This window comes from Natator depressus, chromosome 3, assembly GCF_965152275.1.
Source record: "Natator depressus isolate rNatDep1 chromosome 3, rNatDep2.hap1, whole genome shotgun sequence".
Taxonomy (NCBI): Eukaryota; Metazoa; Chordata; order Testudines; family Cheloniidae; genus Natator; species Natator depressus.
The window spans coordinates 54,306,707-54,319,338 of NC_134236.1; positions in this window are offsets into that span (position 1 = coordinate 54,306,707).

The window sequence follows — 12,632 nt, forward strand, 5'->3', positions numbered from 1 at the left end:
CCCAGCCCCCTTACACCCCATGTCCTGACTCTTGCACCCCCCACATTCCCACCCCCACCCTGAGCATCAAATGGGAGCTCCTGCACCCCCCCAGACCCACATTCCCACATGCACCCCTCGCACCAAATGGGAGCTGCCCAGGTAAGCACTCCACACTCCACACCCAAACCCCAACCCTGAGCTCCCTCCCTCATTCTAGCTTCTGGCCAGACCCTACACCCCAACCCCCAGCCTGCTCCTTCACCCCAGCCCTGTGCTCAGTGCGCTCCCACCCTCAGCTCAGTTCAGAGAGAGAGAGGAAGAGAATGGGCTAGAACCAGGGAGAAGGTAGGTACCCACTCTGTGTGGCAGGGCTGGGATCCCACACTGGCAGCGGGCTGAGCAGGGCCGGCAGCAGGAACCCTGGCTGGCAGGAGCCGGCAGACTGTACCCCAGACCGGCAGCGGGCTGAGTGGCAGCGGGCTGAGCCACTCAGCCCACTGCCAGTCTGGGGTTCTGGCTGCCAGCCCCTTGCCAGACAGGGTCCCGGCCGCAGGCCCTGCTCAGCCTGCTGCTGGCCTAGGTGAACGGAACCCCAGCCTGGCAGTGGGCCGGCAGCGTAAGATCAGCATTTTAATTTAATTTTAAATGAAACTTCTTAAACATTTTGAAAACCTTGTTTACTTTACATATGACAATAGTTTAGTCATATAATATATAGACTTATACTGAGAGACCTTCTAAAAAACGTTAAAATGTATTACTGGCACACGAAACCTGAAAGGTTGCCGACCCCTGCTCTAGACGATGTGCAGGACGTCATGGATTTATTGGCAGCTACGGGGTTCCTGAACTGTAGTGGGGTGATAGATGGCATGCATATCCCTATTTTTGGCCCCGGCCCACCTTGCCACATAATGCAATAGCAGAAGAAGATACTTTTCTATGGTTATGTAAGTATTGGTGGATCACTGAGGATGCTTCATTAATATCAGTGTGAGCTGGTCAGGGAAGGTGTATGACGGACACATCTTTAAGAACACAGGATTTTTCAGGAAGTTGCAAGCAGGGACATTTTTTCCCCACCAGCAGATAACCACTGGTGATGTTGAAATGCCAATAGTTATTCTGGGGGACTCAGCCTTCCCTTTGGTCCCCTGGCTCTTGAAGCAGTATACTGGCCACCTGGACAGTTCCAAGGAAAGATTCAACCATTGGCTCCGCAGCTGCAGAATGATAGTTGAATGTACTTTTGGCAGACTGAAGGGACAATAGTGGTGTTTATTCAGTAGATTAGATCTACATGAGAAAAAAAACCAAACCCTGAATGATTATAACTGCCAGTTTTGTCCTGCATAATATCTGTGAGGCAAAGGGAAAAAAGTCTGCCTCCGTGTTGGAGTGTGAAGGTTGAGTAGCTGTTTGCTGACTTTGAACAGCTACACACGAGGACCATTAGAAGAGAACAGTGTGGATCTACGGAGTTGAGGGAGGTCTTGAAAGAGCACTTTAACAGTCAGCCATAGTAATATGCTATGCTGCACAGTGCTCTCCTTGGCCCTGAATTTTGGGGGGTTGTTATGAATTGTGTAGTGTTTGATGTAGATTTATGGATATCACACTTTTAATGAAACTATGAATTATGTGGCACTTACTGTATATTTATAATTATTATACTGTGTTCCTAACTGAACCAATGAGTTATGTGGTCCTGTTCTTTTACAAATAATATGTGCTTTGAGTTGCACTAGGAATTGTGCAGAATATATTATCAAGTAATAAAGATGAAATTATTTCTATGCAGTAAAAAATATTGTATACCAAAAACAGTACAAAACATTAATGTGCAATTAAAAACCAGTACAGTGCAAATTTAAATTAATGGAGCAAAACCTTAAAATTGGAACAGCAGAAAACCTCGGTGTCCATTTCAGTACATTTCTGCCAAACATAAACCAACCATGGCTCTCACAGGTAAATGCATGCAAAGCTGTGGTCTTTCTTACTATCCCCAGGTGTGGTGTGGTAGAAGGGTAGGGATGTGGCCCATGATGCCAAATGGAATATTGGAGGGTATAAGGAGCTGCTGAAATGAAGTTCTCCATTGACTGTACACAAAAACCCACACCCTGCTCTCAGTGGCACCTACCCCTACAGGGGACTGAAACTCTACCTCTGTTTGTTGTACCTATACCTCTTCACCTGTCCTTGGCTGGTGGGACTGACTAGACTGTGTTGAAGTCTCAAAAAGATCCTATTGTGGCATAGCTGGACTCCCTGCTTTGTGTGTCTCTCCTCCTTTTTTTTCCCTCCTCCTCCTCCTCCTCTCTGTTTATAATGGGGGCTCTCTCTTGGGCTCCTCAGAAGTATCCATTGTTCTATGCAGAGTGCTGGTGGGGACTGTTGTAAAATCAGCAGGTTTGTGGCTTAGCACCAGATTGATTGTTGGCTTCCCTGCCTATGTGGTATGCCTGCTGCAGTTCCTTCACTTTCATATAGCACTGCTGCTGATCTCTGTCATGTGCCTTCACCTGCATCCACTATGCAATCTTTTCATAGATGTCCACATTTCTATGACTGGTCCGTAGCTGAGCCTGCATACCCTCCTCTCCCCACAGGCCCAGAAGATCCAATATCTCCTGTATACTCCAGGCAAGAGCACATCTAGAATGTGTAGCTGGTATGTTTGGTTGGGCAGTTGACCATCATAGGGGAGAGCTGCTAGGGGTTCTTGCCAAGCTGGGCAATCAGGAAAAGGCAATTCAAAACTACAATGGGGGGTTAACAGGCAAGTGGCTTCTAGTCTCTGTGATCCCTCAGCAGTGGAGTTCACAATTGTGACTGGAGTGGTCACTGTTGGGCATTGTAAGACAACTACTGGAGGACTGTTAGGGTTGATATAGGTCATGCAGTGTCTGCACTCGTACTGTATGGACCACAGTGCATTTACCATATCTCAGCATTGTTTGGAGAGGTGGAGTTATTGCATTGCTGTAACGGAGCACTTATATCAGCAGAGACAATTTTCAATATAAAACACGCACTAATAAGTTGATGCAAAGTGACTTGCATCGACCTATGTTTGTCATGTAGAGAAGGCCTTATTTAGGTACTTGACTGGAAGCTGTTGGGTGCAGAGTTCTTTTGAAACCTGTCCATCCTCTTATGTATCCATTCTGTATTTATTTTGTATGTATATATCTACCTAGCTAAGAGAGACAGACATACTAAGGAAGATAGAAGAAAAGATAAAATGTCAAATTCCCTTCTTCTAGTTTTATTCATCATATTGGTTAATTTCTGTCACTCTTTGGAATTTTGAAGGCCTCTTTATAATATTGAGGCCGTTAATCAAAAGATTTAGACTCAATATCTTTTTTTTTCTCAAACTCTGCAAAAGATAAATTGATATGCTGAGTAGTGACAGTCTTCTTATTTTATTTTCTACTGACCTATCTTGACCAAAGCTAGACCTATTCCAAAAGTGGTTCCTTTGTCCAACCCATTAGGGGCTAAAATGTTATTCTGTCCACATTTTAGACCATCTAAAAATGTCTGGAACTCCAGCAAACACTTCAGCTGGGTTATGAACTCTAGTGAACAAGTTCCTCTCAGTTTTTTATCATTAATTTGAAAGCTATTTGTCAGTTGTGTAGTAAGCAGATGGAATGTACTCATCAGGAAATGTGAGCCAAGTAAAGGGAAAATTGAAAATCATGTCTCCAAGTCAGCAGGAAATTCAAACTTTTCCAAGCAGGGGAATTAAAGAGAAATGCAAAAAAACATAAGCTAATGGACATAATTAAATTACTTTGTCCTAACCTTGTTCTGGGCATGAGTTTTGGAAATGTTTCTGTGACAAGCTCTCATACTCGACTGTGTTAACACTGTTATCAAGACTGGGACAGGAAATTGTATGAACTAAAACTCTAAACTCTTAGTACTATCTTCTCCCCTAAGCATATCTGTCATAAATATAAAGGGAAGGGTAACCACCTTTAAATCCCTCCTGGCCAGAGGAAAAAACCTTTCACCTGTAAAGGGTTAAGAAGCTAGGATAACCTCGCTGGCACCTGACCAAAATGACCAATGAGGAGACAAGATACTTTCAAATCGGGGGGGGTGAGGGGAGGGGGAAACAAGGGTTCTCTCTGTCTGTGTGATGCTTTTGCCGGGAACAGAAAAGGAATGGAGTCTTAGAATTTATTAAGTAATCTAGCTAGATATGCATTAGATTCTGTTCTGTTTAAATGGCTGATAAAATAAACTGTGCTGAATGGAATGTATATTCCTGGTTTTGTGTCTTTTTGTAACTTAAGGCTTTGCCTAGAGGGATTCTCTATGTTTTGAATCGGATTACCCTGTAAGGTATTTACCATCCTGATTTTACAGAGGTGATTCTTTTACTTTTTTTCTTCAATTAAAATTCTTCTTTTAAGAACCTGATTGCTTTTTCCTTGTTCTTAAGATCTAAGGATTTGAGTCTGTGTTCACCTATGCAAATTGGTGAGGATTTTTATCAAGCCTTCCCCAGGAAAGAGGGTGTAGGGTTTGGGAGGATTTTGGGGGGAAAGACGTTTCCAAGCGGGCTCTTTCCAGGTTATATATTTGTGAGACGCTTGGTGGTGGCAGCAATAAAGTCCAAGGGCAAAAGGTAAAATAGTTTGTACCTTGGGGAAGTTTTAACCTAAGCTGGTAAACATAAGCTTAGGGGGTTTTCATGCATGTCCCCACATCTGTACCCTAGAGTGGGGAAGGAACCTTGACAATCTCAAAGGCTGAGAAAAGGAATACCAAGACCAGAGTAGCTATTTTCTTTGTCATTGCAATTATTTTTTCCGCAAATAACATCTTTTCTAGAAAAGCAGAGTCAAACCAGTTCCCAAGCAGTCTTACTTATTAAATTGCTGCTGGAAAAATATTTCTTTACCTGAAATTGATCTTCATTAGGAGCTCAATCACTTATGAGTGATGTCAGAAAGCAGCACTGAGTCACCACTAGAGATGGCTGAGTATTATGCTTGCTTATTCACAGTTCACTAAAGTGAAGTAAGCTGAGAGGAGTGAGCAGTGTGGCCTGAACAACATACCAGGACATATGATACAACACTGAAGTGACTGTTCAGGATACCATTTCACTAAAGCCCTTAGTCACATTCTGTATTAGTGGATCGTCTTCATGAGTATCCTGTTCTCATTTTTATTCCTAAGTGCAGCACCTAAGTCCTCCCAAGTATATTATTACTTCTAGCTGGTAAAAGGACTAAATGAAACTCCTGAAAATAGTTACTACTCCTGTCATTTACAGTCAGAGGATTGCATTTAAATATATAGTTAGAAGACTAGCAACAGATTAATCAGAATGACAGCTATACAGTATACTGCAACATTTATGGCTGCTTGTCTTCTGACCAACAAGTACACAGATTCACCCAGTACAAGCCTATCATGACCCTCAGATGCCAAGTAATATTATTTATATTTATTATAATAATAAAGGGCCAACTGGGAATGGGGCCTCAGTGTGCTAGGCACTTCACAAACATAGAGTAGTGGAGAGTTTCCCCGAGAAGCTTACAGACTAAAGAGACAAGGCAGACAGTGGGTGGGGGAAAGGGATGTAATATGCAAGCAGCATGATTAGGATCATGGATGGCAAACATCACATTAGCACCACTTTTTTCCTTCAAGTTTGGCAAGATGGAGATGGAAGAGGAAAGAGACAGAATTACAGAAAGACAATCCTGTGAAGATGGAAGAGGAAAGAGACAGAATTACAGAAAGACAATACATAAGAGCATTTCAGAGCCGGCCCAGCTCAGAAATGACTGTTCTCCAATCCAAGAAGCCTGTGCCATAACAGAAGTGTCCCAGGCAGGAATGGAGGGACAAACTTCCTTAAATAGGAACCAACTTACAGTAGAAGCAGAGGAGGCTGATTATTCCTTTGGCACCAAGGAGATAAGATGCATTTGTGAAACATAGACTGACTCGTATAATAAGGGGATTAAATCATTACAAGTATCAGGACTGCTTTAATTTGTGCCTGATTGTAATAGTTCTCTACGCCCATTACACTGGCCATGGGTCAGGCATGCAGTATGCTCCTGACATGCCTCCATCATGCTCTCCATGCAGGGTGTGGAAGGAAGGGGGCCAAGTACAGTAAGTGGAATAGAGTTAACGATGCTGTCTCTGTGCAATTCTGGAACTCCTACACTGGTTATGTAAACTAGCTTTTTATCCGCTACATTGACCTAACATGGTAACTCCTTATTCTTCTGCACAGGTCCTGAACGAAAATCAAGTCCTAAGTACTGTCTCTTTCTCTCTCCAAACTTCTCTCAGTAGCCTGCAGAATTGAGGTCCAGAAGCTGAACAATGTATTGTGGTCATTTCTTTCTTGACAGCTTCTGTAATATAACTCACTGTGTCTGATAAGGACTGGAGAAGGTAACGTAAAACACCAGGGTATATATTACCAGAGGTGTAATTAGGGAGGGAAATATTCTACTTCTCTTGAAACATAAAAAGTATCTGAAAAGCAAATTTTATTATATAGAGACACTGTTTAAAATGTAAATTATGGAGGAAGACCAGACCTTATGTCCTTCACTGTAATATGTCTGTTCTTTACACCCACAGTGAGTCTGCGGCAAGTCACTGAATAGGGTTCAGCTGTCCTTACTCCTGTTGCAGTGTTGTTACACAGTAAATAAGAAAATCAGAAAAGTAAAATTGAGCATTTCTGATTTGTGTTTTCTATTTATGATTCTGCACAATTTGAATGGCAAGCAAATAGCAGATGAATGTAACAATTTCTCCTTCAATGACACATGTAAGTCATTCATTTTTTGCATCTGCATTTAGTCACTCAACTAAAATATAACAAATATGAAATGCAACTGTCAGCAAAAGCAAGCTCAGTCCAGGGATTTCCCCCCTTCTTGATTGGCTGGAACTTTTACAAAAGTTATATGGGTGATAAAATTAGATCTAATTTATCTAATTAGATCTTTTTCCCCAATCACATTTGCGAATGAAGAACTGTGTTAAGTGAGTTACTTAGACGAAGAAAAGAAAGGTCCCTTAAGAATTTCCCCTTGATGAATGTAATTAAGTGCCTTGTTAAAGTCAGCTCTAGTGATTCTTTTCTGTTAAAACAATATTTTCTGCTAATTTAGTCTAATTAAGCAGGTTGTCATGAGGTCATTTTTATGTGCCAGCTCATCTTTCTTTGAAGATTTTTACAAACAAACAAACAAAAACATTGAGAGGCACATGTACTTTATCATCTTGCAAGATCATTTATGTGAATATTGAAAATGGGGAACTATTTTCCACTTCCAAAATCAGGGTTGAAAAATCATGGAACTTGTCAAGTGCTGACTCATCTGGACAGTGAAGGATCTGATACACATTACATAGGGAAGGATATAGAGCAGTGGTGAGCAACAGTGGTGTAGGGATGAGCCACAGCCACTGGGAGCTGCGGGGGTCCATGGAAATGTAAACAAACTGTCTGGCCCCGCCAGCGGATTACCCTGATAGACCGCATGCGGCCCGCGGGCTGCCCACCATCAATATAGAGTGTAACCAACACAGCAGGAGATGTGGTTAAAAATCCAGGAAACATTTTTTCACATTTTTCTTTTTTTGGTGAAATATGTTTTACATTTTTTGCAATATGGGTAACCCCGCTGACGTCAATAAGGCTATTGGTGTACTTAAAGTTAAACATGCTTAAGTGCTTTATTGGATCAGAATTTTATGCCATGAAGCAGAAGTAACTCTGTTGCCATCAGTGAAGTTCCACACATTTAAAACCCATGTAAATGAGAGGAGAATCAAACCCAAAGACTCTGAGTTCAGAAAAGACATGATGACATAAGTTTAAAAAATATTGGAGGAAAGAAAGATGGGACAGTAAAAGCAATGAAATCATGTGATTGTTTTGGCTGGGAATATGAAGTTACTGAGGGTTACCTAACTATACTATTATTAAGATGGGCAAATTAGGATTTACACACCTCATGGAAGAAATGTGATTCCAACTGATCAGTACTGAGGTATTGATAAGTGCAGAGGAAATTTGCATTGACACTGCCAGGTCTGTATCCACTGCATGGGTAGCAGAGGACTTCTTTCTCCAGAGCTGTAACTGCATCCTTTCTTGAAGACTAAAGAAAAACAAAACTGTTATACATTCACATTCTGAATACAATTAAATGGTGTAAATTGAGAGACAATGATAGTGGCCCAAATATAGTAGCAGGGTAGTAGACTAATCTCAAGGAGTGCCTAATCGATTCTTTTGCAAGAAAAACTCAAGTGCACCAACTACCTGACTCCAGCTGCTATCTTGCTCAACTGATTAGGAACATCTAAACCTCTCTTCCTCCAAAAATGCTTTCCTACATAATTGGCAACTTTTAGTCTTTAGTTCCTACTAGAAAAGTTAATTCATAAGGAAAATGATACAGCCAAGAAAATATTTTTGATAGTGACCTTCTGATATAAATCTAATCAGGGACCAGATGCTGAACCCCCCTGCATAATGGATTTACATCAAAAAAGTGCTACCTATGTTTCAACCCAAAGTTGGTAACTTTTAATCCGAGCAAGGTGGTGTCATGAAATAAATCAAGGGGGACACGGCCATCCGACCGATAGATGGCTGGCACAAACAGGGCAACACAAGAGTACTTTCACTTAAAGCTAAACTTTACTTGGTCTCAAGCACTTACACATGTCTGCAACAGGTAGTAAAGCACCCCCAACCCTTGATCATTATTGAAGCTGAGTGTGGCTCTCGAATGGCACAGCAGCAGCAATCCAGTGGCCAAATCTTCTGTCTGCCAGCGGGGAGCACAAGATGCATACAGAGGGAGAGTCCCACTACCTCAAACATTTTCTCCTTATTTATACATTAGTAATACCATGACATGTCACCTAAAGAAAACTTGTTAAGCAAAAAGTTTCAAAGGTCAAGCAAGAGGTTTCCTTCTGATCATCAATTAACCAGGTGTGGGTTTTTTTCAGAGTTTGCGCACTTTGCAGCCCTGATGGACACATTCCTGAGGGCACATAGACAAGCTTCCCTGTTCTTCTAAAATGCATGTATCAGCAATTTCAACACAATTCTTATCAGGAAGGACGTGGGGTCAAGCTGCCCTTTCTGTGTCACCCAAAACCGCCTCCCCTCCTGCCTTAGTTGAGGCTGCTGCCTGGCCAATTTATGGACTGCTGCCATGGCTGCTTTTAGCAATAAGCAAGAGTGGTTTGAGGCACTTTACTGGTTTGCCAAAATCTCCCCATACACCTAGGCCTGGTCTACATCAAAAATTCATGTTGACATAATGACATTGCTAAGGGCAGTGAAAAATTTCACACCCTGTGCAAAGTTGTTAGGTTGACCTAGCCCCCCCAGAGATGAAGCTAGGTTGATGGAAGAATTCTTCTGTTGACCTAGTTACCACTTCTTGGACTAGTGGATTCACTTCATCAATGTACGATGTACCTACAGTGTAGTGCTACAGTGGCACAACTGCAGTGTACACTGTTATAGCCCTGGTGTCATACCCCCAGTGTGAACAGAGGTTGGGGAATCTGGCCCAGAATTGTTATTGTTACCCTTTGGGTTCCACTCCTGTATTGGTGCTGTAAAACTGCAAGAGGATGACACAGTTGATTGCCTTGGGAGATTGCAATCTAAAATGGACAGACAATGCAGAACAGGAGTACTTGTGGCACCTTAGAGACTAACAAATTTATTAGAGCATGAGCTTTCGTTGGCTACAGCCCACTTCATCGGATATATAGTAAGATTATAGCTTCAAAGTAGAAAAAAAGCTGCTTTTAAACCCTCCATGCTTCACAGCACTGCCTGCTTCTTATTTAGAAGTTCCTTATAGATGGCTATGAAGCTTTGGGATTTGCATGGATCTAAAGCCCATAGAAGGCAGTGGAATTCTTTCCCACTGGGCTTTGGATAAGTTCCTATAAGATGTTTTTCTATCGGACAGGCTAAAACTTAAAACCAGTCAAGTGATGTGCTGCTGAACAAACATCCACTGCACTATGGAGAAGGCAGAAACAGTAGGAGAAACAGTAGGAGTTAATCAGAATCCAAAGCTGCAAAAAAACAAAACAAAAAAAAAGGAAAGAAAAATTTAGATTCAAAATAATGTAAAGGAAGTGGGTCATTTCTGCCTACTATTTTTTCACTATGAACTCTTTTCCATAATGGAATGATATTTCCCTACATTGGTTTTTGTCAGGTTTTCAGAATATAAAAATGCAAGTTTATAGCCATATTATACCATTACACTAGCAGAGGGTGTTCATTAAAATATGATTTAGAAGATGGAATGAATTAGACATCTCCCTGAATAAAAGCATTATTTGTGGTCTACCAAAATGCATGCTGAGCTTTCTTAATACTACTGAAATCTAACATCAATAATGAAACTTATTGACTAATCAGCCAATCAGCCAGGAAAAAAAAGTCAGCTATGTATTTGTCTGTTGAAAACTTATCTGTATTCTAAGTGTTTCTGCATGTTAGCTGAGCTTCTGTGAGATTCTGTCCTGTAGGAACCATTGCACAGTAATGCAGATTTCCCTGATTTCCCTGCAGATTGTCATAGACTTTCAAGTTTTTCCTATCAGGGAAATTCACTTTTATTTTATTTCTACTGAACAGTCAAGCACTGTGTTTTATTATTCACATACACATAGGACCTGATCCTGTGATCTGGAAAAACTCCAGTTGACTTCAATCAAGTTTTGCCCAGGTATAGATGGTATGATGGGGCCCCAGTATGAAACTTATTTCAGGGTTTTTTTTTCCACCTCTTCAAAAACAAATGGATATAACATTAAATTGTTTTTTCTCCATCTCTTTTTTACACTGTGAGGAAATTGTTACTCTCATAAAGAATAATACATTTCTGTGAGTAGGGTGGGAGGTAATAGGTGCCTATATAAGACAACCCCCCAAATATTGGGACTGTCCCTATAAAATTGGGACATCTGGTCACCCTATTGTAAAATGTATGTATTAACACTATAGAGGAATTATGAAATGCTCATTGATAATATGTTTTAAAGTGTGAAGAAGAACAAAGGAAGGAACAGTTCCCACCCTGAGAGGAGGCAGGGAAACTATTTACCTGTCTCCTATATATATTAAGAATAGTAGAATCAATACAATGGAAGACCCATCTACTTACAGAGAAATGGGATGCCCACAGTAAGGGAAGAACAGAATGAGGTTATCCTGCTTCCTGAAACAATGTAATAAAACTTTGGAAGATATAAGCAAAGACAGAAGCCATCTTTGGCATCCATCACTAGACAGACACAAGGGAACAGATTCCTTGCATGCTGAGAAAGATGGATCCTTCAACCAAAGGATGTTAAAGTCTCTGGAACTGAATACAGGTGAGAAACCTTCTTAAGTAAAGATCTTTTTCTTAAGAAGACAAGGGAAGCCAGCACCTTGTTCTTGCGTGGAATGTCCTTACTTTTGGGCAACACAGTTTTGGGGAAATTTGGGACTGGGCGAGTGTTGGGGTAATCTTGCTGGTTGTAACCAGAAAAGATGATGGAAGCCAGAGTGGAGCAGGAGGCTGTAGACAGGCTGCTGAGGTCAGAGATGCTCTATCAAGACTGTATACGCACACAGAAACTCAGGGTGTGACCTACTTGTGTCAAGGCTACTTCCCCACACTGGCACTTTGGTGGGGGCCCGCAAGGATTCTAAAAATAAATACTGGCCACTCCAGGCGTGTATTAAACTCCCAAGGTTACAGCTTTTCTCTGACCTTGGATTGGTAGATGTTGCCACCACCCAAGTGCAGAACCCCCTTGAGAGCCCAAGAAGGCACACTTGAGAATTCCTTGCTGTGGGGTACCCTCAAGCTCTTTCAGCCCCCCTCTGGGGAAGAGCTGAGAAAGAAAGAAAGAAAGAAAGAAAGAAAGAAAGAAAGAAAGAAAGAAAGAAAGAAAGAAAAAGAAAATCAGCTGTTGCCACCAGCTAACTAAACAATATGTGCGCAAACCTCTTAAGACACAAAAATCCAATTCTGTTCTAAAAAAAGGTAAATTTTCTTTTTTAAAAAAAGGAAGAAAACACATCTGGGAACTCAGGCTATTGCTAGATCTAAAAAACAACAACAAACAACTACAAGGATTAAGCACCAAGAATCGCTTTCTTGAGGTCCAGCATAAATGTTACAAGCAAAACAAAAGCACTGGGGGTTAGCACAGAGGAATCCACATACCATAAACAAATAAAAGGGATAAACCTAATCATGCCTTCCTAGACATTTCCTGATCTACTTACATATGTGGGTTTTTAAATGGGTAGTTTTTACGTATGATACTGATGATTTTTTCATACCTGGCCCAAGCTTCTTACAACATAGCTCTGCCCTGTCCACCTCTTTCGTAGAGAACAACAACAGACAGACAAAAGGGGAGTTGTTTTTCAATTTTAAAAGTTCTAGCCTTCCCATTGGCTCTTTTGACAGGTGCCCACTCACTTCCTTTTACCTATGCATAGCAGTGAGACTTTTTAATCCTTTACACATAGAGCAATTAGAGAACAGTTTAGAGAAATCCTTAAGAGGGATTTTATATGGCTGGCT